Here is a 20,559-nt window from a genome sequence, read left to right as displayed (position 1 = left end):
CCACACCTCGTTGCACTTTCAGAACACTTGTTCTTCTTTATGTCTCATTACATCTGCCTTGATGTTCCTATGGAGTGCCCATCCACACAGTGTACAGCATGCCTTCTATATTCATAAATCCATGAACTGGCATCACAAACATTCAGACCACAAGAGATAAATCTGAAATGGTGCCCAAGTGCCCTCTCTGGACCCCACGTGCCTTCACCTTTCCTCAGATGGCACCTGTGAACTTTCCCCAGAAGCATCCTCACATGGAGTTAATACTTTTTTTTTATCCACACCTGAGGATATTTACAGTGCTGTTTTGGAGAGGTAGAATACAGAGAAACTTGGATGTGAGAAACAAACATTGATTGGTTGCTTTTCATACCTGCCTGGACAGGGGATTGAACTTGCAATCTAGGTATGTGCATAGACTGGGAACAAATAGGACAAAGTTTTGGTTATGGGATGATGCTCCAACCAATGCAGCCACACCAGCCTGGGGGAAATCAAGACATGTTTGTCTGAAGGGATCACCTGGGTTGCACTGCCTGGGAAGAACCCACTATTAAAAACACAGTGCAGTATACAGATGATGTATTAGAATTGTACATTGAAACTTATATTTAAATTTATTACCCAACGTCACCCCAATGAATTCCTCTTAATAAAACACTGGTTCTTGGTGTTTTCCCATGGTTTGGTATCTATGGTTCCTTAGTGGCAAACTTGGAGGTTTTTCTGTGAGGTCCTGATGCAGAGTCAGGGAGTGACTCACCAGTTGACTTTCACAGACAGTACAAGCCAGAGTAGGACAGGAATCATACCAGTCTGACAGTCCCAGAGTGCACCTAAGCTGCCTGCCCTTTTATGTGGAACGATTATTTCTACTTCACTGTTGTAACTGATTTTCTACAGAGGTACAAGGCCACAGTCCCAATGCATCCAGAGGAGAAGCCAATAGAAAAATCCTACTATCCCTTGGGGGAGAGGACAGTGGGTCGATAGCATTCTAATGCATCACTTACAGGTGGGCAAATTATAGTCACCAACCAAGCAGATACATTACACTTACCCAGTCAGAGATACACAGCTCTACCTTAAGTACCTGCCTTAGAGAACATGTGTACATTGACATCATTCACAAGGACACTGATTAGGGTTCGGATGCTACTGATTTGAGAGGTTTCAGGAAAGTCTCAAGTGTGAGGTGAGAGAGGCCATTTGTGTGGGAAATGCACTGGAAATAGCTTGGGGGAGATTGCAAGTTGGGTGGGGTGGGCACTGCCTGGGACTCCAGAAGTCCTAGTCTCTCTCAGCCACAGTCCCCACTGGTTTTCACTTCCAGAAGTTATGGGGGATTTTTTCCTCGGCTCTGGAACCCTGGGCTGGGGTGCCCTGTGTGGGACTGTGTTCCCTGGGTCCTCACAGGGGGCCTCTGCAGCAGAACTCTCCCTCCTGACTTCTCTCTGCCACACGTGGATGTGAGACCAGCCCATTTTGGGTCTCCAAGTCTTGATGTGGCTTCTTATTTACACTCTTAGTTGTGGGACTTCTGTTCACCTAGAATACAGGAAGTTCTGGATGATGCTTTTCCTGTAGTTTAACTATAATTCTGATGTGGTTGAAAAAAGTGTGTGTGCATTTGTTGTGTTTTTATTTTTTGCTCTTTTGTGATTGTTTATTTCACTTGTCCTTCAGATGCATCCATGTAGCACGTACATTATTTCCTTCTTTTCTAAATCAGTTTTATTTCTCAATATGGTTGACATCAAATATTATATAAGTGTCTGGGCCACAACATAGACATTACAATGATATTTTTTAATATTTTTTGCCACTTTCCCTCACTGTTGCATCTCACTTTCTCCAGTTTGTTGTCTTTGTTCTTCTAACTGAATTACATCACTGAATTTTATCCTTTCTCTGAGTGTTAATAGATAAAAATATTTAAAAACTTGCTGTTCTGGAAATGCCTTGATTCAGGATCATTTGCTTTATCAAGGAACTAGGAAACAGATTCTTATTTCAATTAAAGTGTGTGAATAAATTCCTCAGAGAGAAAAAATATCCCTTGTGGTTAAGGTTCTCTCCCTGGAAATCTGTTCTCTCTTCTGGAGACACAGCCTCACAAGGTGGGGTTGGGAGGAGACACAGGCTCCCACTTGGGACTGGCCTAGCTGACACGTTCACCTTGTCCCTTAAAGCTAATGGGGCTCAGTGCACAGTCTTCACTAACAATGTGCTCCTGGAAGGTGTATACCCACTGTCTTCTGGTGTCACTGTTTGTTATGAGGAAGTCCAGCCCCAGCAAGCTGGTCACTATGATGACATGCACTTCCTTCAGGAACTAATTTTAGGAATTTTTATGACTTCAGGTCATTACTCCATGATTTTCTTTTTGAGTTGAAATTCCTATTGAAATAAAATTATTTAAAAATATTTTTGTATTGATTCATTTGAGAGGTGGGGCAAAGAGAAAGAAAAGAAAAGACATCAATTGGTGATCCACTTACTGATGCATCCATAGGTTGCTTGCTGTGTGTGTCCTGTCTGCGGACCAAGCCCAGAACTTTGGATATTAGGATGATGCTCTAACCTACTGAGTGACCCAGCCAGGGCCTAAAATTAACCATTTTCTATGTGTAAATTAGATCTAGGATACGTTCTTGTGTTTTTATTTGACCTTCATTATCTTTTTTAAGCACAAAATGTCAAGATACAGATTTCATTTTTATATACCTACTCTCTGAAACTAGATTGGTCTTTCTTCATCTCAGTAAAATGTTTGATTATTTAACTCTTGAGCTGTTACTAAATGTCACACTCACTTCTTTCTTTCTGTACCATAGATATGATGTCCAGCTTCTGCACTCTAGTCCCCAAGTACCTTCAGTATCCACTTCTGGTCTCCCTATACTGCATTCTGGAAATTTCCTCTGTATTTTACTTCATTGTCCTAAATGGCCCTTCAGCTCTGTCGTGTCCTTGATGGGAAGAATTATTGTTACGTGTTCATCTATTGGGTTTTCTTATCTCTAAGATTTCTGACTCATTATATTCATCTATATAAAACAATTCATATTATTACCCCAAAAATGGAATCTTCCCTTTAATTTTCAGGTATTTACATGTGGCCATCTGAAATAGCTCTCATATTTCCTACTGACTCTCTTTCACTGGGTGTGACAGCCCCCAGTGTCAGTAGAGGGTATCCATAGCACTGTCTGCCACCACTAGGATTTCTCCACTGTCCACTCTTGGAGGAGTCTCTGCCCTCACAAACTTCATCTCCCACAGATTCCCCAGGGCTGTCCTGGAAGTCAGGCTGAACAGGGGCTATGGCAGCTGCTCCTGCCTCATGCTGTCCACTCTCTCTGACTCAGCACCTGCTCAGCATTCAGCCCACCAGGATGGTCCAATGGGAACCTCACACACACACGTGGGACAGACACCCATGGCGGACATCCTGGACTCAGTCTGTTTCATGCCACAAAGGGCAGAATGTTCACTGCTGACCATAAACTTGGTTCAGTGGGCAGAGACATTCCAGAGCCTGCACAGAAAAACAGGGCAGGGACCAGACTTGAAGCCTTCACCTACATCTTGTCCCCCTTCCTGTGAAGTTCTGGGGTCCCTCTCTGTCCATTTAGGGAGATCTCATCCCTATGACCCATGGATGGTGCTGGTCACTGGGTGCCACTCAGTTTCAGTCTCTGTTCTCCACTGTGGTTCCTTCTCCATCTGGGGAACTTTCATTTCTCTTTCCTGCACATGTCTGTACCTACATACTTTAGAGCTGTTGTGAGTAGCTGGGCTTGGTATTCAGAGCAGACATGGTCTCAGGCAAGTCCAACAGTCTTGCCTTGACCCTGGACACATTGATCCTCTCATGTCCCAGCCCACTTATGTCCTCATCTGGTCTGGAAATGGAAGTCTCTCTCCCATGAACCAGCACCACTCTCCCACAGTCAATGTGGGGACTGGGCTTTGTGACAACAGGATTCAAATGAGGAAACTGAGTCTCAGAGATAGGATATTAGCACACAGATCACTTGGGCAATGCTTGATGGTTATTTACATAAGTATCTGCTGTAAGTAAAAATCAGGGCAGTAACCCAAATCAATGTCCCTTCTAGCCTCAACGAAGGACTACAGCACAAAGAGGAGTCTTGAACCAGGAAACAGGGGGCACTGAGGGGGCAGACATCACTCAGAGGCTTGTCCCTAGGAATGTGGGGTGGACACAGTTGCTAAGAAAAAACCAAGAAGTCTGTGAGGGTGGCTGGGATAGAAGAAAACCATGCTCTGGGCCAGGGGAAGGGCCATGTTTCCTTCCCCTGTTTCTCTGTGTCTGTCCTTTGTGCTCGTTGTCACACTGACACTTGCCTGAACTGCAGTGAGGAGGAGACTGTGTCTCTGCTGAGCTGAGCTCTGCGGGCACAGGGACCCCCGTCTTCCTGAAGTGTCTCCAGTGCCTGGGTGAACACTTTCCTTGGAGAGAACCCACAAGGAGGTGCTGAAAGCTGGCAGAGGGTGAAGGGACTCTGTAGTGGAGGCTCTGACCTGGAAGGCTGTGCCTTGTATGCACTCACCTGTGAGGGGCGTCTCAGGAGGATCCAGGTCTATAACTTCACTTATCAAGGAAATGATAGTCAGATTCCTGGGGAGAGACACTGTCATTCTTCCTGAAGGGCTGCTGATGTGACACCTTGTGACAGGGATGGCCAACCCCCCAGTGACCACACCCTGTGAATCTATCTACACTGAGGACTCCTTGGTCTCTTTCTCCTGCACAGCTGGGTTTAGAGAGGAGACACCATGACACCCAGCCTCACAGCACTGATCTGCCTCAGTGAGATGTGATGGGGGAGGAGAAGCCCTGCTCTGACAGGACCCCAGGACTCAGGAGGGTCCTGGGAAGAAGGGATCTGCACAGGATTCAGGGCAAATGTCTCACAGAGCAAATGCCTCCTCTTGCAGGCTGAGTGTGGGCCTGAGGATCCCAGTGCAGGCAGGTGAGTCTGTCCCCAGGGCTTCCAGGTGTCATTCCCCACTGGAGACCAGGGGCCCCTCATTGGGAAGTTAGGGATGAAGAACAGCATTTCTGGGATGACAGATGATGGACATCTGAGATGTTGGAGGCTTAGAGATGTGCACTGTGGGTGGGAAATCTTCCAACTCAGCCTCTGATTCCTTCCAGGGACCTTCCCCAAACTGACCCTCTCAGCTGAGACAGGCAGTGTGATCTCCTGGGGGAGCTCAGTGATTATCTGGTGTCACAGGATCCTGAAGTCACAGGAGTTCTGTCTGGATAAAAAGGGAGGCCCAGCACCTTGGAAAAGAGAGAAGCCACTGGATCCAGGGAACAAGGGCAAGTTCTCCATCACAGAGATGACAGAACACACTGAAGGGAGATATCAGTGTTCCTATCTCAGCCAAGGTGTCTGGTCAGAGCACAGTGACCCCCTGGAGCTGGTGGTGACAGGTGAGAGGACACTGAGGGGTTCCAGCCTGAGGCTCTGACCTCAGGAAGGAGGTCACTCTCAAGGGCATCTCCCCACCACAACCCAACGCTGGGGTAAGAGAGGGAGATGTAACTCCACTTAACATGCTGCCTCCTTCTCTCCTAGGAGCCTATAGCACACCCAGCCTCTCAGCCATGCCCAGCCCTGTTGTGATCTCAGGAGGCAATGTGACTCTCAGATGTCACTCCAATGAGGGATTTGGCAAGTTCATTCTGACTAAGAAAGGAGAAGGCGGGCTCTCCTGGACCCTGGACTCACAGGGACACCCCAGTTGGGAGTTCCAGCATTGTTCCCTGTGGGCCACATGGTTCCCAGACAGAGTGGGACTTTCAGATGCTATGGTTATTTCAGGAGCAAACCCCAGGTGTGGTCACCACCCAGTGAGCCCCTAGAGCTCCTGGTCTCAGGTGAGTCCCATAGTGGTCCCATCCTTGGTTAAGGTACCAGACAGGTTAGTGGAGTCTTTGCAGGCAAGCAGCCCCATGTGAGAAGTGGGGTGAGGGGAGTGCAAGGGCTCCTGGCCCAAAGACACAGAGAGAGAGAGTGGGGCCTTGGGGCCAGGCCTGGAAGAGAGTTTTGGGAGGAGCAGCCCCTGTCACTCCTGTCTCGTCCCTGCAAGTGGTTCAGGGAAGCCCTCCCTCCTGACCCAGCAGGGCCCTATTGTGACCTCTGGACAGAGCCTGACCATCCAGTGTCTCTCTGACCTCGGCTATGACAGATTTGCTCTGTCCAAGAAAGGGGAACAAGACCTTCCCCAGAGGACTGTCCTGCAGCCCCAGGCTGGGGTCTCTCAGGCCGACTTACCACTGGGTACTGTGAACAGTACCCACAGAAGCCAATACAGGTGCTATGGTGGACACAGCCTCTCTTCCGAGTGGTCAGGCCCCAGTGAACCCCTGGACATCCTGGTGGCAGGTGAGGGGCCAGCAGGTTCACTCATGGACCAAGAGTCTGCTCAGGCTCTGCTGGGGATCTCTGGTGGTGATGGCTAGGACAAGGGGTATGGGATCCCCAGAGAGGGAAAGAGACAGAGAGACAGGGAATGGAAGGGAAGAGTGGGAGATGTGGAGAAAATAAACAGAGAGAAGGGTCCCAGAAAGGGGCCTGGTGACTCTCAAGTCAGAAAAAGATGCAGCAGCCCCTCACCAACTCCCCTCGCTCTAGGATGGCTCCCTGACAAACCCTCCCTCTTGGTGCAGCCAGGCCCCAGAGTGGCCTCAGGAGAGAAGGTGACCCTGCTGTGTCAGTGACAGAGCCCAAGGGACACTTTCCTTCTGACCAAGGAGGGGGCAGCTGATCCCGGCCTGCACCTCAAATCACAGTCCCAAGCTCAGCAGCACCAGGCAGAGTTCTGCATGGGTCCTGTGACCTCAGCCCAGGGGGGGACCTACAGGTGCTACAGCTCACACCACAGCATTCCCTACCTGTTGTCACAGTCCAGTGAGCCTCTGGAGCTCCTGGTCTCAGGTAAGTCCTCTAGCCCTGTCCTCTCAGTGCTCACTCAGCTCAGAGCCCTGTGCTCACTCAGTCAGGGACAGAAATAAATGAGGAGTTCAGGAGTCTGCACAAAGAAGGTCCAGCCCCTGAGAGGTGGAAAGAGACAGGGCTTCCCACCCCTGAGCCACCTGTTCTGAATCTCAGCAGAGAAAGAGCAGGAGGGTGGAGTGAGATGTGTGAGAAGTGAGGAGAAAGGTGATTAGACTGAGCAGAGAGGGCAGGTCCCCTCCCCCACTCAACTCCTGCATCTTCATCTCAGAGTCTGAGCCCCTGGGGTCCCCCCTTTCGCAGCCCCTGCCACTGAGCCCTCTCTCAGAGAAAACAGCTTCCTTCCCCTAAGTGTTCAGCTCTACAGTCCCCTGGGCTCACCTGGAGCCTCCAGCACTCAGTGCTCACCTGATAGTGAGGAGGGGCTGTGTCAGGCTCAGGAGGAGCTGAAGGCTCCCGCCCACACAGAGGGTCTCCTGTCTGCTGCATGGTTCTGCAGGCCCTTCTCCCTTCCTGTTCTATTCTGAGAACTCTTAGGCAATACTTGCATGTATAAACTTAAGTTATAAACATTTCTGACTTCAAAAGGTAACTCTACTCTTGTTTTCATGAGATTATGTTAAATTCACCCATTTATTATGAATATCACTTGTTACATTAAGGAGTTTTTTAAACATACTTTAAAAGGTTTATTTTTAACTTCAAATGCATTTTGAAGTTTTAGTCATAAAATTACCTATACTCAGAGCTCAAGAATTGTTCAAGTACCCCATATATGTTTGTATAGATGAGACCGACCTGAGGACTCTGAGTGTCCAGCTGCTGAATAAATATACACTCTCAGCTCCAGAAGAGTGAGCTTGGATGGTTCAGTCTCCCACACAGAGAGGGGGGATTACAAGACTGTCCTCTGTTTCAAAATGAGAGACCACCTTTCTCACCAAACCTGAATTTAGGGGGCAAAGCCACCCTATGTCCCAAAGGGCCTCAGCAGCAAAGTCTATACTCAGAAGTCCCTGGGAGACTGACAGGATCCATGACAGCAGACAGGACTCTCATAGCAGAGAGAGGCTTCCAGAAGGGGCTGGGAGCAGTCACATCATGAGGAACAGGAAAGTTCTGAGGACAATTGGCTTGATTGGGATCAACTCTCCATGTGCCCACTTCTTTATGGTTTTGAAGGAGCAGCTGACACCATCAGCCTATCACACAACAGCCCAGATAACATGAGTGGTGGGTACAATTCTCAGATGTGGGGCTGGGTGCAGAGGGTCCTGTCTGTCAGGAGGAGACTGGTGTGTTGGGTGGGCATCCAGGATCTGGGGGTGACTTTGTCTGCTGTGTCCTATGTGACCTCTTTCTCAACATTTCCTAGACTCCCACCCCCAAGACTACACAGTGGGGAATCTCATCCACACGGGCATGGCTGGCTTGGTCCTGGTGGTCCTCAGGGTGCTACTGTTTCAGACTGGAGACAGAGAGAGAATGGCCCAGGGTGTCACCAGGACCTGAACACAGAGGCAAAGGAGCACCATTCAGAGTGGGAGAGCCTTGGAAATGAGGTCATGTACCCAGAAGGTTCTGGAAGATAATCTGGGGCATGCCATGTGACCTATCTGCAGCTCATTGCAGATGGAGAAGTCCTTGGTCATATTCAGGGGGACAAGGTATGGACCCTTCTGCCGTTAAATTCAGCCAATCCTTTCCTGACCATTGTTGAGTCATGTGACACATTCCCATGTTTTCCCATTTCAGTTAAATTAGCATTGATCCCACATGGCATGGTCATGTCCACAGCTCTCTGTACCTTCAGAAACCTATTCTTCTTTATGTCTCATTACACCTGCCTTGATGTGTGTATGGAGTGCCCATCCACTCAGTGCACACATGCCATCGATTTCAATAAATCCATGAGCTGGCATCACAAACACTCAGCCCACAAGAGATAAATCCAAATTAATGCCCTACTGCTCTCTCTGGATCCCACATGTCTTCAACTTTCCTCAGATGGCCCCTGTGTACTTTCCCAAGGAACCTCCTCACACGGATTCAAGACTTCGTTTATCCATACCTGAGGATATTTATATTGCTTTTTTGGAGAGGTAGAAGAGAGAAAGAGAAACCCGGATGGGAGAAATGAACATTGATTCATTGCCTCCCATAGGTGCCTGGACAGGGGATTGAACTTGCAATGTAGGTATATGGCCTGATTGGGAATGGAAACCACAAAGTTGTGGTTATGGGACAATGCTCCAACCAATGGAGCCATACCAGCCTGGAGGAAATCAAGATGTGTTGGTTTGAAGGAACTGCCTGGGTTGCAGTGCCTGGGAAGAACCCATTGTTAAAAACAAAGTGCAGGATACAGATGATGTATTAGAGAATTGTACATTGAAACTTATATTTAATTTCATTACTCAATGTCACCTGAATGAATTATTCTTAAGAAAACACTGGTTCTTGGTGTTTTCCCATGTGTTGGTATCTGTGGTCCTCTCGTGGTGATTGCTGAGGTGCCCCTGTGAGGTCCTGATGCAGAGTCTGGAAGTGACACACAATCTGACTTTCACAGACAGTACAAGCCAGTGTGGGACACCAGTCACACCAGTCTGATAGCCCCAGAGTGCACCTGAGCTGCCTGCCCTTCTATATATAATGATTTCTACTTCAGTGTTGTAACTGATTTTCCACAGAAGTACAGTCCCAAGGCACAGTCCCAATGCATCCAGAGGAGAAGCCAATAGAAAACTCCTACTACCCCTTGGGGGAGAGGACAGTGAGCCAATAGCATTCTAATGCATCACTTGTAGGAGGGCAAATTATAGGCACCAACCAAGTGGATACATTACACTTACCCAGTTAGAGTCATACAGCTCTAACTGACTTAGAGCTGTGTACCTGCTTTACTTTCAGTACCTGCCTTAGAGAAAATGTGTACATGGCCATCATTCACAAGGATACTGTTAGGGTTTGGGTGGTACTGATTTGAGAGATTTCAGGAAAGTCTGAAGCATGAGGCAAGAGAGACAATTTTGTGGAAAACGCATTGGAAACAGTTTGGGAGAGATTGCAAGTTGGGTGGGGTGGGCACTGCCTGGGACTCCAGAAGTCCTAGTCTCTCTCAGCCACAGTCCCCACTGTTTTTCACAGCCACAATTATGAGGATTTCTTTCCTTGGCTCTGGAACCCTGGGCTTGGGTGCTCTGTGTGGGGCTGGGACTTCTGGCTCCTCAGGTAGGACCTTTGCAGCAGAGCTTTCCCTCCTGACTTCTGTCTGCCACAGGTGGATGAGGGACCAGCCCATTTTGTGACTCTGAGTCTCGATGTGGCTACTTCTTTACACTCTTAGTTGTGGGACTTCTGTTCACCTAGAAAGCAGGAAGTTCTGAATGATGGTTTTCCTTAGTTTAGCTATAATTCTGATGTGTTTGAAAAAAGTGTGTGTGGATTTTTTTTGCTCTTTTGTGATCGTTTTTTCCCTTGTCCTTCAGATACATCCATGTGGCATGTGAAATCATTTCCTTCTTTTCCAAATAAGTTTTGTTTCTCAATACAGTTGACATCAAATATTATATAAATGGCTGGGTCACAACATAGACATTGACAATTTATTTTTTAATGTTTTTTCCCACTTTCCCTCACTGTTGCATCTCACTTTTTCCAGTTTGGTGTCTTTGTTCTTCAAATGCAAATACATCACTGAATTTTATTCTTTTCACTGAGTGTGAAAAGATGAAAATATTTAAAAATGTACTGCTCTTGAAATGCCTCATTTCAGTCTCATTTGCTCTACCAAGGAACTAGGAAAGACTTTCTTATTTCAATTAAAGTTTGTGAATCAGCTCCTCAGAGAGAAAAACTTTTCCTGTAGTAAGACTCTATCTCGGGAATTGTGTTCTTCCTTCTAGGGACACAGCCTCACAGGGTGGGGTTAGGAGACACAGGTTCCCACTAAGGTACTGGCCCAGCTGACTACTTCACCTTGTCCTTTAAAGCTAATGGGTCTCAGTGAACAATCTTCACTAACAATCTGCTCCTGGAAGGTGTGCCCCCTGTCTTCTGGTGTCCTCTTTGCTATGAGGAAGTCTGGTACCAGGGAACTTGTCACTATGGTGATGTGCATTGCATCTAGGAATTAATTTTAGGGCTTTTTAGGACTCCAGGCCAGTCCTCCATGATCTTCTTTTGAGTTGAAATTCACATTAAAATAATATTAATCATTTAAAAATATTTTTTATTGATTGATTTGAGAGGTAGGGCAGAGAGAGAGAGAGAAAAAAAAAACATCAATTGCTGATCCACTTACTGATGTATCCATTGGTTGCTTGCTGTGTATGCCCTGACTGGGGACCAAGCCCACAACCTTGCATATTGGGATGATGCTCTAACCCACTGAGTGACTCAGCCAGGGCATAGAATTAACTATTTCTGATGCATAAAAGTAGGTGTAGAATATGTTGTTGTGTTTTTATTTGACCTTCATTATCTTTATTAAGCACAATAAGTGAAGACACAGATAGGAGGAATAATGGTGGCAAGGTAGAAAGAAGCACATTCCACTTGCCCTTAACACACAGGAGAAAAACCTGTCCAATTCACTGAGGAACAGAGCAAACAGGCAACAGTGCCCCAGCATATATGAAGATAGGAGACCAAAGAGTGTAGCAGACATTGAAAAACCAGATGATAAGGAAAGTGCTTCAGGACAGTAAGGTCCCTGGGACCAGTGCAGGAACAAGGATGGCTGCAGCCCCAGGCCTGGTGCCTGCCGGGTCTACCACTGGGTTCTTGGGAGAGAACTGGGTCAATGGCTCCCTCCCTGGCCAAACAAGGCTTGAGTAGCACCAGGAGAGACCTGGTTGCTTGAAGTCACAGAGAGGGGAATAAGAACTAAGTGGCAAACACACAGAGGCTGTGAGCACTCATGGAGTCTGTGGACACTGGCTGAGGAGAGTTGGAGTTGGGCCTGGATGGGCCCTGATTCTAATAGTCCCTAGTCTGGTTGGAGAATTGGGCTATGTGAGAGGCCAGACCTCTGTGTGGAGAAGCAGGCTTGAGTAGGGAGAATTTCTCAAAAAGAAAAAGTGAAAAAAGAGACACTGTTTGGGGAATTCTGTTGCAGCAGCCACTCAGGCCTCCTCCCCACCCAGCCAGGCAGTGCCCCCAAGGTGGCACAGAAACCTCTGTGCCCCCCATAGCCCCAGAAAGGGTGTGCACCCTTGAGAGACTGGAGGCAGCCTGGTTGAGTGAAGGTGCCTGAAACCCCGGGGAGTGTGCTCTGGGGAAGGCCTGCATCCCACACCCAAAGCCCTTGGGAGAGGCACCAGGCTAGTCCTGGGGAGGGTGACTGACTGTGGATATGGAAGAAAGAAAAGTGAAACAAATTGGCCCTCAGCCTGGTGCAGCCAGCAAGACCAGCAAAAGCGGTTTGGCCAGTTTGAAACCAGCAAGAGGCTGTTTTTTTTAAAGTAATTCATTATTTTTTAATATTTATTACTTTTTCTTATCTTCAATTCCTTTTTCTTCTCTCTGACTCTTTCTTGTTTTATTCCTTCTTCCTTTCTTTCCAATTTTATCTCTTCTTCCTTCCTTCCTCTTTTTTAATATTTTTAATTTTTAATTTTTTTAAGTATTTACAATTGAGACAAAAAAACCTGGAACTGTGAAAAGACCAGAGTTGGACCCAAGAGGGGGCATCCCAACAGCTGAGACAGTGAGAAAAATTTCACTTTGCTATTACAGAGAACCTGCAAGTTATTGCATATTTGTATTATTATTTTTCATTATTCTTACATCTTTTACTTTAATAGTATTTTTGTATTCCTCTTCTTTCTGTTGAGTCCTCTCTGCTTGGCTGGTTAAATTGTATCATTTGACAGATTTCCCCTCTTCTCTCTTTCATAGTGTATTGTCAATTTACTGTCCTTCAATTGTGTTCCATTAGCACACTACTCTAGGTCCTATACTTCCTATTCTGGTTATCTAGAAAACCTAGATTCTGTCATATGGTTGTTGCTATAATATTATTGTAAATAATAGCTGTTCTATACAATTGTAAATACTACACAACACCCTTCCCAGATCTCAGCCCACGTCACGGTTTTCTGAACTCTATTACTGTAGTGGTTAACTCTATTCTCTCACACACTACACCTATTTACTATCCTTTACTCTCACCTTACCTCAGAATCTGACCTCCCACAACCTCACTGCTTTCTAGATCCAACTCAGAATCTTCCCTCCCTGACAAGATCCTTATCTTCTTTCCATCCTTTCTAAAAAGTGGCTAGTTGGGTGGAATACCACAGTTAACACTTTGGATAACCAAAAGATCTCCTATCTCTTCTCTACCAGTTGCTACTGTAAATATCATAGAATACTCTTGCTGTCTTAAACCATTTTGCCTTCCCCTCCAACTGATCACAAAAAAAAAAGAGTAGGTAGAAACTGTGAACACCAGGACACCCACTGGAAAAGGAAACCCAACAACAAAGGAACCATCAACAGATAACAACAGAAGAAGGTGAAGGAGGGAGTGGAAGCCACACTAACCTCAAACCAGGACCTATCTGGAAATACAACTAAATAGTGGAGAAATTACCCAGAAAAAAAAAAAAAAACTGAACAAGAGCAAGAGAGAATCCTCAAAACCTTGTACACACAGAACAACCAGCTTCAACACAACCTACCCACACCAGCACAACAAAATACAAGAGGTGGTGGACAGAGTGAACCTCATTTAACCAGCTGGTGGGAAGGAACCACTAAAGAAGAACCCAACAACAATCAAAACCCAAAGACAAACACAGAGCCAACTTAAATGACAGCCCAAGACCAGTGAGCTCAAGAGATCAAGGAGACAACACCAGTGAATCCCACAGGTATTCCACCAGAGAAGTTCACAGAATAAACCCAGGGAGCCAGAGCAGATCAATTTAAGAAGATGAGGCTAACAAGAAGAGTCTCACTAACAATGGGAAGACAAAGAAACAATCCCCAAATGAAAGGAAAGGAGGAAGCCTCAGAAAGAATGCTAAATGAAATAGAGGAAACTCAACTATCAGATACTGAGTTCAAAGCAATGGTTATCAGGAAGCTCAATGAGCTCACAGTGTAGTTCACCAGAAACTACAGGGGAACTACAATGAACTCACTGCAAACTATATGAACATGAGAAAGGAAATATAAACTATCAACAAGGGCCAAGAGGAAATGAAGAACACAGTTTTTGAACTGAAGAACACAGTAGAAGGAATCAAAAGCAGGATCGATGAAGCAGAAGATTGGATCAGTGAGCTGGAGGACAAAGTAGAAAAAAACACCCAGAAAGAGCAAGAAAACGAAAAGAGGCTCAGAAAGAATGAACATGGATTAGGAGAAATGCAGGACAATATGAAATGTAATAAATATTTGTATACTAGGAATACCAGAAGGAGAAGAAGAAGAGCAAGGGATAGAAAACCCATTTGAAAAAGTAATGATGAGAGAAACTTCCCTAGTTTGATGAGAGAAAAAGTCACACAAATCTAGGAAACACAGAGTCCCAATCAAGAGGAACCTAAAGAGACCCACTTCAAGACACATCATAATTAAAATAGCACAATTCCAAGACAAAGACAGAATCTCAAAGGCACAAGAGAGAAACAAGAAGTAATATACAAGGGAGCCCCGATAAGGTTAGCAGCTGACTTCTCAATGGAAACGCTTCAAGCCAGAAGAGAATGGCATGAAATGCTCCAAGTAATGAGAACCAGAGGTCTGCAACCAAGGCTACTTTACCCAGCAAGGCTCTCAATCAAGATAGAAGGCCAAATAAGGAGCTTCCCAGAAAAAAGAAGTCTAATATAATACACATCTTCCAAAGCAGCTCTGCAACAGATGCTAAAGGGACTGCTTTAAAGAAAAGGAAGGAAAAGAAAGGAGAGAGAGAGAGAGAGAGAGAGGGAGAGAGAGGGGGAGAGAAAGAGGGAGAGAGAAAGAGAGAGAGAGAGAGAGAGAGGGAGGGAGGGGAAAGTGAGAGAGAAACACAGATATGAAAATGGCAATGAATAAGTACCTATCAAAATAACCTTAAATGTAAATGAATTAAATGCCCCAATCAAAAGACATAGAATACCTGAATGGATAAGAAAGTATGACCCACACGTATGCTGCCCACAAGAGACTAACCTCAGGACAAATGACCACACAGACTGAAAATGAAGGGCTGGGAACAAATTTTCCAAGCAAACAGACAGGAGAATAAAGCTGGGGTAGCAATACTTATATCAGACAAAATAAACTTTAAAAAAAAGGGCCATAAAGTGAGACCCAGAAGTTCACTTCATAATACTCAAGAGAAGAATCCACCAAGAAGAAATAAACATTGTAAATATATATGCGCCCAACATAGGAGCACTCATATACCTAAAGGAAAATCTTAGAGAACTTCAAGACAGATATTGACAGCAACACAATTATACTGGGGGATTTTAATACCCCACTGTCAAAAATGGACAGATCTTCCAAACAAAATATCAACAAGATATTGTGGCATTGAACAATGGCCCAGATGAAATGAACTTAACTGATATATATATAGAGAGAGCCCTTCATCCCAAAGAAGCTAAATACACATTCTGTTCAAATGCACATGGAACATTTTCAAAGATAGATCACATGATAGGACACAAAACAAGCCTTAACAAATTCAAGAAAATTGAAATAATACAAAGCATTTTCTCCGACCATAAGGGACTAAAACTGGAAATCAATCCCAAGGAAAAAAACCCCAAACACTCAAAATCATGGAGATTGAATAGCATGTTATTAAACAATGAATGGATCAAGAATGAAATTAGGAAAGAAATCAAAATGTTTCTGGAAACAAACAAAAATGAACTCGCAACAACCCAACACTTATGAGACACAGAAAAGGCAGTCTTGAGAGGGAAGTAGATAGTGATACAGGCCTACCTAAAAAAGATATAAACATTTCAAACAAACAACCTAACCCTATGCCTACAAAATCTCGAGGAACAACAACAAACACAGCCCAGAGCAAGTAGAAGGAAGGAAATAACCAACATCAGAGCACAGTTAAATGACGTAGAGACTAAAAGCACAATTCTTAGGATCAATGAATCCAGGAGCTGGTTCTTTGAAAAGATAAACAAAATTGACAAGCCTTTAAGCAGGCTCATCAAGAAAAAAAAAAAAGAGAAGACCTAAATAAACACAATCAGAAATGAAAGAGGAGAGATTACAACTGATACCACAGAAATACGAAGGATTGTAAGAAATTACTATGAAGAACTATATGCCAAGAAATTTGAAAACCTAGGTGAAATGGACAAATTTCTCGAAAAATGTAATCTTCTAAAACTCAATAAAGAATCAGCAAAAAGACTGAATAGACCAATAACAGCAGATAAAATTGAAGCAGTAATCAAAATACTCCTGACACACAAAAGCTCTGGACTGGATGGTTTCACAGGAGAATTCTATAAAGCATTTAAGGAACAACTAACCCCTATCCTCCACAGACTATTCCCAAAACTCCAAAATAATGGAAGACTCCCAAACTGTTTTTATGAAGCCAGCATTGTTCTAATCCCAAAACCAGATAAAGACACAACAAAGAAAGAAAACTTCAGGCCAATATAGCTGATGAATATAGATTCTAAAATCCTCAACAAAATATTGGGAAACCACATCCAACAATACATTAAAAAGACCATACACCATGACCAAGTGGGATTAATCTCAGGGATGCAAGAATGGTACAATATTCACAAATCAATGAATGTAATATATCACATAAACAAAAACAAAGACAAAAATCACATGATCATATCAATAGATGCAGAAAAAGCATTTGATAAGTACAGCACCCATATATGATAAAAACTCTCAGCAAAGTGGGAATAGAGGGAGCATTCCTCAACATAATAGAGACCATATATGAGAGACCTACAGCTAACATGATACTCAATGGGCAAAAACTAAAATCTTTTCCACTAAGATCAGGAACAAGACAAGGTTGTCCACTTTCACTACTTCTGTTCAACATAGTATTGGAAGTTTTAGTCACAGAGATTAGACAAGTAAATAAAAAAAAGGCATCCAAATCGGAAAGGAGGAAACAAAACTGTCATGTTTGCAGATGACATGATAGTGTACCTAGAAAATCCTATAGACTCTGCCAAAAAACTGCTAATAAATGAATTTGGCAAAACAGCGGGATACAAAGTCAATATCAAGAAATCAAAGGCATTTTTGTACACCAACAATAAAACAGCAGAAGCAGAAATCAAGAAAGAAATCCCATTTTATATAGCAATAAGAAAAATAAAATACCTAGGAATAATCCTAACTAAGTAGGTAAAAGACCTGTACTCAGAAAACTACACAACACTGAAGAAAGAAATCAAGGAAGACACAAACAAATGGAAACATATACTATGTTCATGGATCAGAAGAATTAACATCATCAAAATGTCCATACTACCCAAAGCAATTTAAAGATTCAGTGCAATACCTATTAAAGTACCAATGGCATACTTCACAGACATAGAACAAACACTTCAAAAATTTATATGGAACCATAAACGACCCCGAATAGCTGCTGCAATTTTGAGAAAGAAGAGCAATGTAGGAGGGATCACAATACCTGATACCAAACGGTATTACAAGGCCATTGTAATCAAAACAGCCTGGTACTGGCATAAAAACAGGCACATGGACCAATGGAACAGAACAGAGAGCCCAGAAATAAACCCAAGTCTCTATGGTCAATTAATATTTGACAAAGGAGGCAGGAACATAAAATGGAGTAAACGTAGCCTTTTCAACAAATGGTGTTGGGGAGAGCTGGACAGCTATGTGCAAAAAATGAAACTCGAGCACCAACTTACACCATACACAAAAATAAATTCAAGGTGGATAAAAGATTTCAATATACACTGTGACACTATTAAAGTCCTAGAGGAGAACATAGGCAGGAAAATCTCAGGTATTTCACCCAGCAACATTTTCACTTATATGTCCCCTAGAGCAAGGGACATAAAGGGAAGAATAAACAAATGCAATCTCATCAAAATAAAAAGCTTCTAGTCCTAGCTGGTGTAGCTCAGTGGATTGAGCACAGGCTGGGAACCAAAGTGTCCCAGGTTCGGTTCCCAGCCAGGGTACATTCCTGGGTTGCAGGCCATAAGCCCCAGCAACCACACATTGATGTCTCTCTCTCTCTCTCTCCCTCTCTCCCTCTCTCTCTCTCTCTATCTCCCTCCCTTCCCTCTCTAAAAAATAAATTAATTAAAAAAAGGTATCGTTTAAAATAAAAAGCTTCTGCATGGCTAAAGAAAACAGTATTAAAATAAAAAGAGAACCAACTGTATGGGAAAACATATTTGCCAATGATACCTCAGACAAGGGTTTAATCTCCAAAATATATAAAGAACTCAGATGACTCCAGTCTAAGACAAGCAACCCAATTAAAAAAATGGGCAAAGGACTTGAACAGACACTTCTCCAAGGAGGACACATGGAGAGTCTGGAGACACATGAAAAGATACTCAGTATCCCTAGCTATCAGAGAGATGCAAATTAATACCACAATGAGATACCACTTCACACCAGTCAGAATGGCCATCATAAACAAAGGAAGAAACAGCAAGTGTTGGAGAGGTTGTGGAGGAAAGGGAACACTAGTGCACTGTTGGTGGGATTACAGACTAGTACAACTACTACAGAAAACGGCATGGAATTTTTCTCAGAAAACTAAAAATGGATCTGCCTTTTCACCCAGCAATTCCACTGCTAGGATTATATGCTAAGAACCCAAAAACAGCAATTCAAAAAACCTATGCACCCCAATGTTCATAGCAGCACAATTTACAATATCCAAGTGCTGGAAGCAGCCTAGGTGCCCATCAGTAAATGAATGGATCAAAAAACTACGGTACATTTGCACAATGGAATTCTATGGAGCAGAAAAAAGAGAAGGAACTCCTACCCTTTGCAACAGCATGGATGAAACTGGAAGACATTACGCTAAGCAAAGTAAGCCAAGCAGTGAAAGACAAACCCCATATGATCTCACCTTTAACAGGAAGCTAATTAACAAAACAAACAAACAGGCAAAATATAGTCAGACACTGAAATAGAGAATAGGCTGACAGTGACCAGAGGGGTGAGGGGAGGGAATTTTGGGGGAAAAGGGGAAGGGTTTGCAGGAAAAAGTATAAAGGACATGTGGACAAAAGCAAGAGGGTTTGGAAACAGGAGGGAGGTAGGGAGGTGTGGGGAAGGTGGGCTGGGATGAGGGTAAAAGTCAGAAAAGTGTACTTGAGCAGCAATTTTTACAAAAGTGAAGATACAGATTTCATTTTTATATACCTGCTCCCTAACACTAGATTGGTCTTTCATCATCTCAGTAAAATGTTTGATTATTTATCTCTTCACCTGTTACCAAATGTCACACTCACTTCTGTCTTTCTGACACCATACATATGATGTCCACCCTCCTCACTCTAGTCTCCAAGTACCTTCAGTCCCCATTTCTGGTCTCCCTCTGCTGCATTCTGGAAATTCCCCTATATTGTACTCCACTGTCATAAATGGCCCTTCAGCTGTGTCTCATCCTTGCTGGGAAGAATTATTTTCATGTGTCCATCTATTGGGTTTTCTCATCTCTAAGGTTTCTAACTCATTATATTCACCTGCATAAAGCAATTGATATTATTGCCTCAAAAATGGAATCCTCCCTTTCTTTTTCAGGTATTACATGCAATCATCTTAAATTGCTTTCTTGCTTTCCTGCTGACTCTCTTCCATTGCATGTGACAGTCCCCAGTATCAGTAGAGAGCATCCATAGTACTGTCTTTCGCCATTAGGAATTCTCCACTGTCCACTCTTGTAGGAATCTCTCCCTTCACACACTTGATCTCCCACAGGTTCTCCAGGGCTGACCCAGGAGTCAGACAGAGCAGGGATTGTGGTGGCTGCCCCTGCTCTGTGCTGACCACTCTCTCAGACTCAGCACCTGCTCAAGCATTCTGCCCACCAGGGCTGGTCCAATGGGAGCCTCACACACACACTTGGGACAGACACCCATGACTGCCATGCTGGATTCAGTCTGTTTCAGGACACACAGGACAGACTGCTCATTACTTACCATGAAGCTGGACGAGTGGGCAGATACATTCCAGAGCCTGCACAGAAGCACAGGGTTGGGACCACACTTCCAGCCTTCACCTGCTCTCTGCTCCCCTTCCCTTAAGGATCTGGAGTCCCTCTCTGTCTACTTAGGGAGATCTCATCCCTCATGACTCATAATGGTGCTGGTCACTTGGGGCCACTCAGTTTCAGTGTCTGTTTTCCACTGTGGTTCCCTCTCCATTTGGGAAACTTTCATTTCTCTTTCCTGCACATGTCTGTGCCTATAATACATTAGAGCTGTTGTGAGTAGCTGGGCTTGGTGTTCAGAGCAAACAAGGTCTCAAGTGGTTGCTACAATCCTGCCCTTGATGCTGGACACCTTGATCCTCTCATGTCCCATCTCATTGACATTTTCATCTC

The 20,559-nt window shown here is 44.3% G+C and overlaps 1 long non-coding RNA gene across 1 annotated transcript; it reads left to right on the top strand.

Annotated features, from left to right (window-relative positions):
- Positions 1 to 5,393: 5,393 nt before the first annotated feature.
- LOC114510685 lies at positions 5,394 to 18,722 on the top strand. Its single transcript, XR_004900157.1, has 3 exons — positions 5,394 to 5,473; positions 9,955 to 9,960; positions 18,712 to 18,722. It is a non-coding gene; the product is annotated as an uncharacterized LOC114510685 (long non-coding RNA).
- The last annotated feature ends 1,837 nt before the right edge of the window (positions 18,723 to 20,559 follow it).

Source organism: Phyllostomus discolor, chromosome 12 (assembly GCF_004126475.2).
Source record: "Phyllostomus discolor isolate MPI-MPIP mPhyDis1 chromosome 12, mPhyDis1.pri.v3, whole genome shotgun sequence".
In the NCBI taxonomy this organism is placed as follows: Eukaryota; Metazoa; Chordata; class Mammalia; order Chiroptera; family Phyllostomidae; genus Phyllostomus; species Phyllostomus discolor.
The sequence above is the reverse complement of the archived record's forward strand: the minus strand, read 5'-3'. Positions and strand labels throughout refer to the sequence as shown.